Here is a 17306-nt window from a genome sequence, read left to right as displayed (position 1 = left end):
CTTTGGTAAGCAATTATAAGAAAAAAATATTTTATAACTTATTTTACAATTATTTTATAATTTTTTTAAATAATTAAATTAAGAAAAGTTAATTTGGTTAAAAACTTAAAAGGTTATTGACTCAAAAAGGAGAAAACACATTGTAAATTATACCAAATGTTTTCTTGGGAAAGGCCGTTTTACTGTTATTTTTTTAATACTACACACCGTACTTAATTATTTTTGTAATTAAAATAATTCCGTTTATATATCATATATTTAATAAAAAAATAAAATAAAATAATTATATATGACGTGTGATGTAAAAATAATGAGTAATTTTTTTTATATAATTTTATAATATTTTTAATGAGGAGATTTGGGGTATGGTTGAGTGAGTATGACACAACAGTTGATTTGGTGGGGTTAATATTCTCTATCAATTTTTGTTTTAAATATTTAAATTTTTTTTATAGTTTAAAAGATAGATTAAAATGACTCGTTTTCTGATTTAAAAGTGTCGATTTGAAGTTAGATAAGTTAAAAGTGTCTTTGAGCCCAGACTCGCAATTTATATGATATGTTATAATTGAGAGTAACATTAGATATAATTAGGGGTTAAATTGGTCTGCCCGTTTGGAGGTGATGACTGAATTTTTTTGTCCAACATTTTTTTCGAATGCGAACTAGACCGAACATTCATAGAGACCGGTCTAGTCTAATTATTTTTTTAATTTTTTTTCTTCTTTTTTTTTCCAAATAAATTAATAAAAAGGTTTTATTTAAATTACTAAATTAAGATTAAATGAATTATTAATATAGATTATGTAACTAATTCATTAAAAAAATATCTTATATAGTTAATAATAATAAATTAAATGAAAATTATATCATTAATTTATATAATTACTATATATAAATAATATATTAAGTTATTAAAAATATATATAAGATTCGGTCTGGATAAGTGACGTACATTTTTTTAAAAAAATAGTGAAATATATTATTAAAAAATTAATATATTTTTATACGAGTCTCATATTTATTTATTTATTTAAAAATAATATACAATACTTAACTACTTTATAATTAAAAATATCATTTTTACGTACGCGTGATGATATTGATGTCTTAAAGACTTTATTGGTCAAGAGGAATGGCTTTATTAGAACTAGAACCGCTTTCACATTAAAGGGTTTATTGTTTCTTCTAGCCTTGTAGGAGAAGCTTTTGCCTTGGATTTGCTCCCACAGTTTGTGGTTTGCCCATCTTTATGGAAAAAGCTCAAAAGAAAAAGAAAAAGAAAACAAAATATATAATGTGAACAAAACAAAAGGCATAATAAGATCAGGACTGGCGTCGCCCGGGTTCGAACCGGAGACCTTCAGTGTGTTAGACTGACGTGATAACCAACTACACCACGACACCGTGCTGTGTGGAAAATCGCTTCTTTAATCTAAACTAGTTGTAAAAGAAAAGGACAGCCCACTCTCTCAATTGGCGAAAAAAGAGACACCCAACGCGGGTGAGTCGAGGATTTATGCAATCTTGGCCGACGTCTAAACTCTACTCCAACATCTAAGTTCTCAACGACCTTTTCCTCCCCCTTTTTAGAAAGAAATTCCCTCCCGGTCGACTCATCCCGGACGAAGCCCACAGAGAACTAGAAGTTCACCCAGTAATAGTATAATTTCAAAGTCATCGTAATAGAGGATTTCTCAACTTCTCAATGCTCAGTTTGATTCTATAAAGAGTCCACGCTTCTCCTCTAAGGGTGTTCTCTATCTGGGTGCATTATCTTTGGTGCCTTCTGTGTCTGAAAGCTCTAAAATAGTCTGCTAGGATATGCTCCGTAGGCTGTTGTGGGGGGAGTACCAGTTGATTGATTCATCAGAAGATCTTATTTCTTATATCCTTGCGGGGATGGGGTATGCTCTATCTTCTTCTGTGAATGTTCATTATGTTAAAATTTTAGATTCTCTATTCGGAATTTGGGGGAGAGAAGGTGGGCCTCATGGTAGTGTGTCTCATGGGCTCATGGTTCTGATTTGATTGAATGAGTGTTATCTGGTTTGATCAATGTCCGTTCTTTTGATAAAATTAATGTTTTTGCCCATGAAGCTTTAGAGACTTCAAAGGCAAACTATGTTCCGTTTGTTGCTGTCATGGCTGCGGCTGGAGCATTGAGAGCTCTCAATAAATCCACAATGAGTGGTCTGTGACTAGAGACTATTTCCAGACTAAGGATTTCTGCAGAGAATCGGATAGAATCTGTTCCAAGAAATATTATTTTTAGAAGTGGTGTTACTAATTTAGGTAATGATCTCACAAACAGTTTTCTACTGCAGTGTTTTTCATTAGCACTTGCTCGAAGTGGCTTGGTTTCTGCAAAGGCCCCTCTGCTTATATGCCTTGCATCTGCATTGTCGACTGAAATCTTTCCCTCAAGACGTTTATATACTAAATTGCTTGATTTCCCACATGCCAACTCAGTAAGACTGGGGCATGATGAGGTAAAAAAACATGTAGATAGTGTTCCTTTTAAGGAAGCAGGGGCCATGATTGGTGTTTTCTGCAATCTGTATGCTTCAGTAGATGTAGAAAGTAAATGTGTGGTGGAGAATCTTCTATGGGATTACTATCAAGATATCTACTGGGGACATAGGCGGGCAGCTTTCTTGCTTCGAGGTAGAGAGGATGAACTACTTCGGGATATGGAGAAAATTGCTGAATCTGCTTTCCTTATGGTTGTACTTTTTGCATTGACCGTCACAAAATACAAATTAAATTCAAAATTCAGCCAGGCAACACACAAGGACATATCAGTACGCATATTAGTTTCATTTTCTTGTCTAGAGTACTTCCGCCGCATTCTTTTACCAGAGTATATGGATACAATTTGAGGGGTTGTAGGGAGTGTTCAGGAGAATGAATCTGCTATAGTCTCTTTTGTGGAATCTATGCCTTCTTACACGGACTTGGCAAATGGACCAGGTATGGATTATACGCCATTTAAACTGTAGTTTTCATGTTTAACTTTATATCTGCCATTTCAAGGTCCCTAATGATCCCCACCCTCTTTTTGTCTCTCTCCCTTTACTTGGTATCCGTGCTAAGATTTGAATTGTTGTTTTGTAGATTTCTCCTCCTCTCAGAAGATGGAATATGTATGGTACAAGGATGGTGTGCAAACTGCTTGCATTTTGTTTTACCTACGTGTCATTCCAACTTGCATTGATAATGTGCCTATTTTTGTACTGAGGAAGGTGGTAGCTCCGACTATGTTTCTGTATCCTTGAAGTAAACAATCAAATTTTTTTAATGTGCCTATTTTTGTACTTAGGAAGGTGGTAGCTCCGACTATGTTTCTGTATCCTTGAAGTAAACAATCAAATTTTACGAGAACCTCAGCATTCTAGATCATGGTGAACATTTTACTTCCTTATCAAATGCAATTAGACATATGGGAAATCCAAATGGAAAAGTAGCTAGATCATCACATTCCATGTTTTCAGCATTCATATCTTCAGGGAAGGATTCTGATCAGGATGAAAGAGTATCATTAAAGGAGCAGCTTGCTTTCTATTACATGCAGAGATCTTTATTGGTAACAAAACCTACTGAAAGCATATCGTGAACTTGCCAGCAAAAGATTGGATAATAACTTTGATGTAATGTAGGGATAAACCGGCATCACTCCTTTTGAGGGTATGGCTTCAGGAGTTGCAGCCTTGGTTCATTATCTTCCTGCTGGAAGTCCAGCCATTTTGTTGCGTCCACAGTCTTGTGGAAAAAGCCAACACACAATGCGGTGACATCTTCTCTCAAGAGACTGTTATGGGGAAGAACTGGCATGGAGAGTCGGAGCCTTGCAAGAAAATTCTAGAGTTGCTTCTACGGCTTATCTCCCTTGTTGATATACAGGTTATATTTATTTAGTTAACGACACTTAAAACTCATTAACTTCTTGTGTCAATTCCCTCCATATCTTTCTACACTGTGAAAAGTCAGTCCCTTCAATTTTGTTTGTGTCCCCATTATTCTATATATTTCAGCTAAAGTTATCAATTGACTTAATATCTATTGAATGTGCTTGAGATAGAAGATGTAGAAAATAACTCCCAGCATCTTTTCTGAATTTCTGTTCTCCATGTTCTTGTATGTATAGTGATGAATTTTATTAAAAAGCACCTATCAAAAAGTAATAATTTATTCAAAAGTGCAAAAGACACAATTAAAGCGTGCAAGATGCGTACAAGAGACTCTTCTTTAGAAAGTTGAAAAGATACAAATATTGATATTGTTTGAGAGAAAAGACACTTATTTATTGTTTGCATTTACTTATTTGTCCAGGTGCTACCACACTTGATGAAGTTGTTGGCACAGCTGGTCGTCCAGCTATCCAAAGATGGCCAGAATATGGGTTCTCAATCAGCTATATTCACAGGTTGCAGAGTCTGGAGATGTCACACGCAATCATGGCTGCAGTCATTGTCTTACCTTTGTGATCAAGCTACAAGTAGAAGTGCCACCTACAAAGGGATGGAAAGAGTAAAATACGACTGCCGCACGGGGTACAGACTCATTAAGCCTGATTAGACTAAATGCATGACTCTGAGGCATTGACTTTGCACCTAATTGATTTCTTGTCCGCAGTCCTCTCTTACTCTGTGATCTAGTTACATGGGTCACACCTTGAAGTCTGTCACAGCACCTATTTGCTGCAGGAGCTGGTATAACATCAATGACACTGGAATTGGGAATGCCAGGCCGGCTACTCGAAAATCCTGGAATCATGACAGAAGTTCAACAAGCTGTCTAGAAAGTTGACTTTGATACTCTCAAGATTAATAGACGATTGCCCTTTGTCTTTTAGAACTTTAGCAAATGCAGATGAATGCGGTTATATTGTCTCAAACAATGCGCATAGGAAACAAGAGTGAGTCTTGATCCGAATTCTAAAAATGGGATGAAACAAGAGGGGCGTGACTTTGGTGTCAATTTGCAGCTGGCTCACCCCTATTTGCCATTCACATCCATTTAGTTCTTTGCGGACTAATGATCAAATACGCAGAAAAATGCCTTTTGAATGAAGTTTGTATTCTTTGTGACTATCAGATCTAAGTTTGTATCCGTTTTTAAGTTCAAGGTTCTATACTGTTTTGGCTCCTTGTAATCAATGAGACTTCAAGTCTTCAAATGTATGACGACTTCCCGTGCAGCAAATGCAGCTATGATACAGTATTGGAGTTGCCTTTCCCCGGAATCATAAAAAGCTCATTTCTGGCTCCATCATAAAAAGCTCGCTTGAATTCAATTTCTTCGGGGAAATGACATTGCGAGTCCATGTAATAATTTTCAGATGCGCGCATTTGACTGAAATGTTATTCTGGGTTCAACGATGAACTGTAGAAACTGCTTTGATTTTCTTAACTATCTGAAAGATATGAATTGGGATTCGGCTTGCCAGTCTGCATTTGGCGAACTTGGTGAAGAGCAGTGAAATTTGCAGTTATAGATTGTGTAAACGTCGTATACTCTTTTTGATAAAAAAGAGTAAATATAAGATCTACAGAAAAATTTAATATTTTTAATGGTACCCAACTCTTTTTCAAAAGTAGTATGCGATGCTTGCATAATCTATAATTGTGTACTTTTTTATATCCTATAATTACAGTAGCTTTGCTTTTTTTGTAAAAAAAAAAAAATGAAAATGAAGATATTTGATTGTGTAATTTAGAGGGTTGAAAAATATTATCTACTCCTGTATCAAAGTTTCACTTAATTTGACTCGCAACAAAAATGCATATAAAACTAAAAAATATTTCCAATATTCATCTATGCAAGTATGCATGCATCAGAATACAACCCACTACATATTATATTATTTGTTATTTATATTTTACATTACAAAATACTAAATTACAATATATGAATTATAAAATCAGTAAATCTAAAAGCAAGCAGAATGATATCAACTCATCACAGATTAAGATAAAGGAATGTGCATCTCATTGTTCTCTAACTCTTGGGCTCTACCATTATATATATCTAGAAGTAAAGAGGAAATTAAAAGAACATTAGTATCATAAAAGGGAGGCAAAGAGCATCCATAACAAGTTTTTTTTATAGGTAATAAGCATCTATTACAAGTTAACAACTCCTAAAACCCTCTGCAGAGTGGTCAAAAGTAATTCTAAAAAAATTTTGAGAAAGGAAACCAAAGCAACTTAATTAAACAACTGCATGTTCAAGGCATTAGAGAGACATGTGAAACTTAACTTTTCAACAATAAAAGAATTCTTAAATATCAAATTTTATATAATTAATCAGTGAAATAGATATTTGTTCAAATGGGACCAAACATTTGGCTGGATGGATGACTTCTATTCCTTAGAAAACCAACCGTAAAAACACAGCTCGGAAGTACACAATTGTCTAACCTCTACATATATATGGATGCTATGGCAAGCCGAATTGACTCTTTGGGGCTTTTATTCTTTAGAAAGAGACATTTATATTGTTTTGTTGACGTGGCTCCATTTCCATCACATAACTAAAGTCAATGTTTGTTTTAATTTACTAGTTTGGCTACGCTTAATTTTTCTGTGACTTCAAAATAAATAAAAAGAATAATGTTATATATATTTATAATTTTACCTATAAGATTTATTTTATCAATTTTTTTAAATTTAAATTTTAAATTTTTCATCCTATTAACAACTTATATGTTAATATGTATTTTTATATAAATAAAAATTATAAATTGTATTTTTTTTATATATAATATAAATAATTAGTAATTAGTTGTATTGTATTTAAGATGGATAAGATGAAGGATAAAGTTAGGGGAGGCCGGTTTAAAGTCAATGAAAAATAGATGTGGCCCAATCTCAGTAATAATTGCACCCTACCCTAATCCTTATTTTAAAAAAGAAACCTATGCGGATGGAATTTGAAAAGAGAATTGCTAAAGTATAAAGAGAATATTTAAAATAAATTTATAAATTGATATAATTTTATAAAATTTGTTAGATCTATTTAATAATAAAAGTAATTTTATAATTTAACGTATTACGTTAAGTTATATCAGTCTATAAATTTATTTTTATAAATATTTTTCATTCGAAAATATAGCAAATATTACTATCCTTGACTAGGGGAGTTATGTTCGGCTTAATTTTGGACGTATTGTTGAATTTAAGATTTTGGAATTATTAGAATCCAAACCGACAAGATTATGTAGAGGGCCAGAATTTTTTTTTGGATTTTTAGAGTTCTTATTTTTTTTTTTTTGGAAGTTTATTTTGGGTTTGTCAACAGCGAGATCGAAGAGGTTTCCTATTACTGGAAAATGTTTAGGACCAGGTGGAAGGTTTCTGGGAATTGCTTTGCTTCTTGTAAACATTCGGAAGGTTTGGATCGGTGTCCAGGCAAGGCAAAGATATATGATACTGCTCAAGAAATTCATGTTTGTCTATTGAAACTTGAAACTCCCAACGGAGAGATTCAAAGACGAAGATGACTTCTATTCCCTTGTAGACCAACAATAAAAACGCAGCCTTGGAAGTACGCACAACCCGATTTATTCTTATACATATCAATGCTAAGGCATGCCAAGTATCCTATGATTCTATCTACCACGTCTATTTCGCAATAGACACTTATATTGTTTTGTTGACATGTCTCGATTTTGCCGCAAAAATTAAAAAAATTATTGCAAAAGACCAATTTTAAAACTTTATTTTAAAAGTCTGCGGTGACAAAAAAATCATTAGAATTGATGACTTATTGTATCAATTTTATTTCCAACAATACTAAAATCGCCGCAAGTGACCATTTTCTTGTAATGTTTAATCAATAATACCGAGAAGTGGTCCAATATGTATTGTGAAATATATTTTAAACAACCTTATTGGGTATTTTTGTATATTACCTTATAAAAGTTACATCATTTTAGTAATATAAGGAGTGGATTCAAAATAAATAAAAAACAAAAAAATATTGCATGGTATCTAAATTATACCTATTGAAATTAAAATTCTAAAAAGCACATATCATGTATATATATGTAAGTATTACAGTCATAAAATGATTACATAAAAGTGAATCCATAAATTGACTTGATTTCATATGATGTATTAGATCTACTTTATAATAAAAATAATTTTACAATCTAAAATATTACATCAAACCACATTAATTTATAAATTTATTTTTATATAATCTTTAAGTATTTCTCATAAATATATATATATATATATATATATATACACACACACATATTATACATAATTAGCAAATAGTTGCAGTGTAATTATTGGTCTAACGATAGGGGAAGCCGGTTTAAAGTCAATAATAAGAGAAGTGGTCCAACATGTATTGTGAAATATGTTGTAAACAACCTTATAAGGTATGTTTGTATACTACCTTATAAAATTAACATTATTTTATCAAAATATTCTTATTTTACAATATGTATTATAAAATATGTTGTGTGGGTATCATTACTTGTAATAAAATAGTTGAAGTTAAGATTTTTGTTAGACTTTGAAAAATTTTATATGCATGACGCATGGCAGTACCTCACCTCGTCTCACCCCTAGAATTTTAAACCCAAATCTGATCACCACCGTCCACACTGGTGCCATAAGTAAGTCGCTCTACTCTTTTTTTTTCCTCTCTATCTCTTTCGCAAATCACCGTTGGCCTGTGGTGGTAATTAGCAATTTTCAAAACCCTGGCCGGTCTGGACAGTGAGAGAAAGACACAGAGATAGAGAGTTAGTGTGTGTGTGTTGGGCGTGAAGGTCACGGTTGGCCTGTGATGGTGACTAGTGATTTTCGAAACCTACTATTTGTGATTTTGGATGGTGTAGCTGGAACCGTGGGTGTGCATGGTCGGTAAACAATTAGCATTACTCTTTTTTAAGAGGGAGTGGTGTGCACCGATTAGTAAATTTAGTGTTTTTTATTTAAATAATATTAAAAAAACATAAAATACACCATTGGTGCACTTAATATTTCTTTTTCTTTTTTTTTTTAAGTCAATGTAGTTAAGTTACTAGTTTAGCTATGCTGTGAATTCAAAATAAATAGATAAATAAATAAATTGCATGGTATCTAAATTATACATATTGAAATTAAAAATTTAAAAGAGCACATGTCATATATATATATATATATATATTAAGTGTTATAGTCACAAAAAGATTACATAAAAATGAACTCACAAATTAACTTAACTTTGTGTGATCCGTTAGATCTACTTTATAGTAAAAATATCTTAACAATCTAATATACTATATCAATTTATAAACTTACATTTATATAACTTCTGTGGATAAAATATTTTTCATATGTATATATATATATATACACGTACATATTATACGTAATTAGCAAATAGTTGCAGTATAATTATTGGTTCAATGATCGGGGAGGCCGGTTTAAAGTCAATAATAACGAGATGCGGTCCAATTTCAATAATAATTGCACCCTAAGTTATCCTTAAATCATTCACATCCATTTAGTTCTTTGCGGGCTAATGATCAAATAAGTGCCTTTTGAATGAAGTTGGTATTCTTGGAGACTATCAATAGTTTCTCATAATTTTGTAAATGCGTGTAATGCTAGATCGGGTTCAACTTGGGTCCTATTACCTTTAGAACAGGAAATCTCCTGTTAAGTAAACCGACGTTGTGTAAAGGTTGTCAAATTGATGTTATGTTGATATATTCCTTTTTGGTATGAGAATGTGAAAAGTTTGGATACGCTGGCCACTAAACATATATATATATATATATATATATATGTATGTATATATTTATTATTTTTCTTAGCCGAACTCATTTGACATATACTCATAAAAATCATTTTTCCTTTCTAATAAATTACTTGCTCGCACAGAGAAGAATGAGGATGAAATTTTTAACGTATTCCTGTAAAATTACAAAATTATCTACCAATTTCTTTGAACAAATAGGTTAGATCTCAATTATTAAAATTATAAAATGAATCAAATACTTTAAAATAAATAATCAACTTTGTAAGATACAAGAATTGGTTATGAAGAGAAACCCTTTAAAGAGCTCTTTAAAAGTAAAACCCTACGGGACAACTAAACTCAGGAAAGTCAATTTTATTATTTGAAAAACCATTACAAGCAATCATCAATTACAAAACCTTTGCAATTCTACTCTCTTACTTGCATAGACAAATGACCCATTTGTCTTCTACCGCAGTACCAGCCAAAACCTCTGGCGATCTTCAAGTGTTGACTTCCCTTCTGGAACTCTAGAGGCTGAAATCCAATCGATGTTCATTCACACTCAAAGCATGATCACACTCAAGAAGAGATGAAAAACTTAATGAAAATTCTCAATTGAATTTTTTCTTATAAATGCTCAGAATATACTCTCTAAAATTTGTGGCTCAAACTCCTTACTGAGATACAAAACTGAATCCCTTTAAATAGAAAGTCTGGAAAGAGTTCTAGTCACAGTAGGACTATGCTGACGGGTAGAGACAGTCCCGAGAACGTTTCTTAACGGGTTGCTAACATTTCGCGATAACTCTTCACTGTAGTTTCTTATTTGTGTTCAGCTTCGGGTCTTGATAATTGCATACTCTTATGAATTCGAAAATCATGTAATTGACTTATCTAAACAACCTTATAAACTTCTAGATAAACTCAATGTTGTTAAAGACAAAGTCATATCTTATTTTACATTCATCTAAATTTAATTAAATAATGATAAAATAAACCTTATCATTTAATCATCTAATCCTAACCAATTTTTGCCTTTACAATCTCTCTCTTTGGCAGATTGATGACAAAACTAACTTGATGAATGTCTTGCATCTACAATCTTCTCCTTTGGCAGATCGATTACAAAACTAACTTGATGAATGTAGTGTGTACCTAAGACAAAAATAACTAGCAGACCAAGATCTTATGAAGAAAATCTTAATACAGTAATGAGAAGAAATGACATAGAACATTCCTTGAAACTAGTCTCAATAATAATCAAAGGTTAGATGTAATGTAAACCTACAAAAAAAGTGTTCTAGTCATCATCAATAACCATGTTCAATACTTAGTTCTCCCCCTCAATATTCTGCTACTCCCCCTTTTTATTTTCAGTAAATTCATTAAACTCCCTCTAAATTTCACAATATCAAAATATTCCAATTTGCTTTTCCAATACTCTCCCTTTTTATCACTAATCTGACAAGACACAAAATAGACTAAACATCACTTATGTTTGCCAAGATGAAGACACTAAAAAAGACGTGATGAATAACTCTCATGTATATCAAGTTTTCATGAATTAAATGCACATGATATATGAGTATAAATGTATGTTAAACAATGAGCAAATGATTGAGACAACTTGGTTGAGCCAAAAAAAAAAACACTTGGTGGACATTCCATGAAAACCGAATGACAAAGGCCAAGAACCCACTCAAAAATCGTCCTCAGTACATGCATAGAGTAGATATAACAAAAAAAAAAACCCATTTACGGGCAACTTAGCTCAACAAAACAGCCCAATGCTTCTTAAAATCAAAACCATCCACACATATTTCATCTATCCATACGCCGAACATGAAACTGGAAAAAGAAAAAAAATTAGTGAATTCAAGTATACTTACATTGATGATGGAAAATGAAGAGAGGAAAATGAACGGGATACCATGAAATGGATCTTGCGTGAAGGAGCAAGAGACCGTGAAAATAGGTATCGAGAAGTGCTTAGTTACAGGGGCTGGAAACAAATGAAAGATGCAGGAGATGGGTTTAAGTCTTTAAGGCTTGACTCTCCCGTGCACGTGATAGACCAAAATGTCCCATTGGGACTTATACAATTTGTTTCAAAATAAAAACACAATACACCATCTTGACTGAAAAAAAAAAATTATATTTATATTTTTGTATTTATTATATATGTATTTTTTAATATAAATATATAAATAAGCAATAGGACAAGTAACATGTCTAGATGCATCTTAATTCAAACATAATGTAACTCACAAAACAAATTTAATAGAATACACATTCTTATTTGCAACAATCACTATGGATGTTCACTCCTCATAAGATCATCAATGTCAAAGTTTATGTGAGTGTGTGAGTGAGTAAACTTATATAAGGTAGCAACTCTTTATTTTTTTAATATATTTTTATAATATTATCTACAAGTATTTTTTTCTTATGGATGCTTCCAAGAGATTGTCACTCACATCAAAAGTCAAACTTTATACTAGGGTCTAGATACATGAGCATCTCTTCCAAACACTAGTTTGCACAACCCCTATTTTTATGTCTATTTTTGTTGTTCATCTTTTTCTACAATGATTAGAACAACGATTATTTCTATAAGTACTTAAAGAGATAGATATGTGTAGGGTGTTAGTCTTTTTTCCATTTATTTAACACCGAATTTTTCTATATGGAACAATTCTTTGTGTTTGGCAAATGGAGAACTCTTTATAAATGTATTAGGTTCAACTAGTATTAGTCAATTTAAGACATGAACTCCCTCTATGATGAGTATATTAATAACCAATATAAATTTCAATAATAATATGCATACATACAAGTTCCTCACTGTGTATTGAAAATGAACTTTACCAAGATGACTCATAGGGTTAATATGCATAAAGTGAATTGCACAAAGGAGAGAGATGCATAGGCTCAAGAATTTACCATGTGAGAATACAAGTGCTTAAACTTTGACATATCAAGCATGCACTTTCTTTAAAAAAAAACTTTGAACCAGACCAGAAAATTTTTTTATATTATATATATTTTTTTATTTAGAACTGAAAAACAAAAATATAAAGCAAAACAGAAAAATGAAATGCATGTCCTAAACTAATACAATAATATAAAGAATGCAAGAACATGCAAGTAGTTCTATTAATTAATGTGACATGACATCTTTTTTGACCACCCACTTTGCTTTAAATTTTGGCTCATTCTTTTTATCAACATCATTTTGTATGATATTTTCTTTTTTTTTTTAAAGTAAAAATTTGCTGGTTCATCAATTTTAAGACTTAAAAAATTGATTTGTTGACTTATATTACAAACTTGATTCTCTAAATTATTTCATTTCTTTTTTGGATTTCTTTCACATCTATTTTTCTTCATTTTATTCAAGTTAAAGCAATTTGGCCTTATATGGCCAACAACACCACAATAATGATAAGTAAGAATAAATTTACCATGCAAATTTTTTGAATAAACTGGCTTAGATTCAGCATAATTTCGAAAACTCTTACCTTGACTTCCTTTAACAAAAACAATACCTTTGAAAGTTGTGGTAGCGGATGATGAGACCAGTTTTTATTTCTCCTTTAAAGTCATGTACCCTAGGCCAGTTCTATCACTACTCATCTTTTGAACATTCAATATCTCTTTTAATTTTTGTGTTGTTGTTTTTTCTTGAACCTTTTCTAATTCTTTTTCTAGTGCAATTTTTTGATTCCTTAATCTTGCTATTTCAATATCAGAAATTTTTGATACCTCAGACAGGTTATTTTTTTCACTCTCTATATTAGTGAATTTTTTGTACAACTTCTTTTTGAGTTTCTTTAATTTGACCACTTCTTCACACACATCATTGTAAGCTTCCTGTAAACTCAGTTCTTGATCAGTATCAATAAGTAATACATCCGAATCATTGTAATCACAACTACTTTCAGATTTTGTTAGTGTAATTTCAAGAAAATTATTCATAATAGTACAGAAAGCCATAAAATATTTTTCACTATCAAAAAATGAGTTTGAACTTTCAGAATCTGAACTATCATTAAGTGTGACATTCAACGTTTTTCCTTTATTTTTTTTAAAATTTGGACACTCAATTCTTATATGACCATACCCAGAACATTTATGACACTGTAACTTATCATTTTTCTCAGTTTTTTCTTTCTTCCAATTTCAGATTCGTTTTTCTTAACAAAAATATTTTTTTCTCGTTTTTGTTTACCACTCTCCTTTTTATTAAACATAAATTTTTTGAATTTTTTCGCAAGCAAAGTAATCTCCTCATCATTTAGACTTTCTTCATCAGAAAAATCCTCATAATTTTCTTCTATAATTTTTAAGGCAATTTACATTTTCTTGCTTGATGAAGCGGAGATTCAAACATTTGTAAAGAACTTACCAGTTTTTCTACCCTTATTACATCGAGATCTTTACTTTCTTCAATGGCGATAACTTTATGTCAAAATCTTTTAGGTAAGGACCTTAGGATCTTCCTCATGATCCTTGAATCCTCCACTTTCTTGCCAAAATTAAATATGAAATTCACAATATCATTAAGTTTAGCATAAAAATCATTAAAATTTTCGTCTTCCAACATCTTAATCTCTTCAAATTTTGAGGTTAGCATCTGCAATTTCAAATTTTTTACTAGTCTTGTGCCTTCATGTGTAACCTTCAAAATATCCCAAATTTCTTTAGTAATCTCACACATGGAAATTCTTTTAAATTTTTCGGGGGATACCGCCATGAAAATGGCGTTAAGTCCTTTGCTATTCAAATTGCAATTACTGATTTTATCTTTTGTCCAAGCATCTATAGATGACTCGGATTTAGTTCATCCTCGTTCAACTGAATGCCATACACGTTCATTCAAAGACTTGAGAAAAGCCCTCATACGAACTTTTCAATAAACATAGTTTTTCCCATCAAAGTATGGTAGAACGTATAATGATATCGACATGATTTACAAGGGCACGAATTACACTCGAATGAGTGAATCACGCTCTGATACCAATTGAAATTCCTAACATCCCCTTGTAAAATTACAAAATTGTTTACCAATTTCCTTGAAAAAATAGGTTAGATCTCAATTATCAAGAATATAAAACGAATTAAATACTTTAAAATAAATAATCAACTTTATAAGACACAACGATTGATTACGAAAGGAAACCCTTTAAAGAACTCTTTGAAGGTAAAATCCTACGGGGCAGCCAAACCCAGGAAAGTCAATCTTATTATTTGAAAAACAATTACAAGCAATCATCAATTACAAAATCTTTGCAATTCTACTCTCTTACTTGCCTAGACAAAAAACCTGTTTGTTTTCTATTGCAGTAGCAGTAAGAACCTCTGGCGATCTTCAAGTATTGACTTCCCTTTTAGAACTTCAGAGGTTGAAATTCAATCGATATTCATTCACACTCAAAGTATGTTCATTCACACTCAAAGTATGATCACAATCAAGAAAAGATGAAAAACTCAATGAAAATTCTCAGGAAAATTTCTCTCATAAATGCTCAGAATATACTCTCTAAAATTCGTGGCTCAAATTCCTTACTGAGATACAAAACTGAATCCATTTAAATAGAAATTCTGGAAAGAGTTCTAGTCACAGTAGGACTATACTGACGGGTAGAAACAATCACGAGAACGTTTCCTGACGGGTTGCTGATATTTCGCTATAACTCTTCATTGTAGTTTCTTATCTGTGTTCAGTTTCAGGTTTTGATAATTGCAGACTCTTATGAATTCGAAAATCCTCTAACTGACTTATCTAAACAACCTTATTAACTTCTAGATAAGCTCAATGTTGTTAAAGATAAAGTTATCTCTTATTTTATATTCATCCAAATTTAATCAAATAATGATAAGATAAAACTTATCATTTAGTCATCTAATCTTAGCCAATTTTTGTCTTGACAGAGGAGCAAAAACTTGAAACATTGGAACACTAACAAGAACCAATGTCATGTATATATCTCCATATTTTTTCCATACACTGGCCACTATGACTGAATAGATATCTCATATTTTTCTTATATGCCGGCCACCAAAACTCATTTGGAACATTGGCAAGAACTAACTGCAAAATTGTAGATTGATAAATGTGAAGTGAGATATCTGGTGTTATTTGTAATCTGGTGTTATTTATGAAATAGTCTATTGCTTTTGTGAATCTAGTTGAAACTGTAGGACAAGTGTTTTTAAAAAGTACTCTTAAAATGTGAAGCGAGATATCTTATTCTAGTTTGTGATATAATGTTGATAGATGACATGTTACTCTCAAAGGTGTAATTAATAGTTATATTTATCAAGTTTGGCTTTTGAGAATGCAGTTCATAAACAGTACATATGTAAAACTTGTGCATCAATGCACAAATACTCGATATTTTTGCCAATATGCAAAAAATAGCCTCAAAACTACTTCTTTGTATCATTGAACCAAGCATAACCATATATTGTAAACATATTTCTGGGAGGAAATAATATGGTGAAACATAACTTAATTTTGGAAGAAGTCCCAGATACTCGTGTCTTGAACATTTATACTTGCATGAGAATATGATTTACTCATAGTATCATGTAATATTCCAAATTAGATTCCACAAAGTTGTAATTATTCAATGAAGATGAAGATAATATTGTTAGTTTGGGTAACATAAAAAATTACGCAATACTAACAAAATAAAATAAAATAATGTTGGTTTTCTTAAGGGTACCTGGTATAGTAATGAAGGATAAATATTGAGATTTGTAGAATCAGGTATATAAGAATCTTATTTCATTTACTCATGATCAGTTACATAATAAAATTTCATTTACTCGTAAAATCACCTCGAATGAAAATAGAAAAAGAGAAGTGCGATGATTAATACCTGGTATGGATGACATGGAAACAATGGATTGGAACTATCAACTCCACTAACTTGCATAGATAAAGTTATACTCTGATCAAATTTCATGTTTACAATCACTAAATTAAGATTATATGATAAAGGACAAATATAAATTTAAAGTACTTGTAAATGTTTATTTTCATGCTGAGGTTGGCCGTTCTTACTTTTTATTTTATTTTATTTTATTTTTCTTTTAGCATAAAGGGTACACTGATTTTCTTGTGAGGGACGGTGGCTGCTAATTTTTTTCTTCTTGTGAGGCAACTTTTGTATCAACGTCTTCCTTTATAACCCTACTTTTTTTTAAGACCCTTAACACTGGTTGTAATGTCCTCTAATGAATGTTGTTGAGAATCTTCAATTTGGCAAATATCATATTTTTTTCTGAATATATCTTCAATCTTTCCACTCAACTCATTATAATTTCCCAATATTAACATGTATGCTTCTTCACATTCAGCTGCCCAACTAATAAGCTTGACATTCAAGGGGCACAAAGACTTATATCGAGTTGTGACTTCCAAATTAGAGTTTGTTATGATACCATATCCATTGAAGTCTTGCACACACTCAATTTTTGCTTCTTTTGTCCATCTCTTAAGGATGTATTTTTCTAGAAGTACTTTAATATCCATAATATTAAGAAATTTT

General features: G+C 31.5%; 1 long non-coding RNA gene and 1 other non-coding gene across 6 annotated transcripts; one reads left to right on the top strand and one right to left on the bottom strand.

Annotated features, from left to right (window-relative positions):
- Positions 1-1333: 1333 nt before the first annotated feature.
- Positions 1334-1407, bottom strand: TRNAV-AAC. Its single transcript has one exon. It is a non-coding gene; the product is annotated as a tRNA-Val (tRNA).
- An 86-nt stretch (positions 1408-1493) lies between these two features.
- Positions 1494-7465, top strand: LOC122289578. Of its 5 annotated transcripts, none has more exons than XR_006236188.1 (5): positions 1495-2973; positions 3118-3349; positions 3439-3586; positions 3660-3903; positions 4333-5438. It is a non-coding gene; the product is annotated as an uncharacterized LOC122289578 (long non-coding RNA). The 5 variants fall into 5 exon arrangements; XR_006236187.1 differs by adding an exon at positions 7316-7465 and having other exon boundaries at positions 1496-2973; positions 3118-3586; positions 4333-5228; XR_006236189.1 differs by having other exon boundaries at positions 1496-2973; positions 3118-3586; positions 4333-4553; positions 4636-5438.
- The last annotated feature ends 9841 nt before the right edge of the window (positions 7466-17306 follow it).

Source organism: Carya illinoinensis, chromosome 12, assembly GCF_018687715.1.
Source record: "Carya illinoinensis cultivar Pawnee chromosome 12, C.illinoinensisPawnee_v1, whole genome shotgun sequence".
NCBI classification, from domain to species: Eukaryota; Viridiplantae; Streptophyta; class Magnoliopsida; order Fagales; family Juglandaceae; genus Carya; species Carya illinoinensis.
Note: the sequence above shows the minus strand (reverse complement) of the source record. Positions and strands in the feature narration are given on the sequence as shown.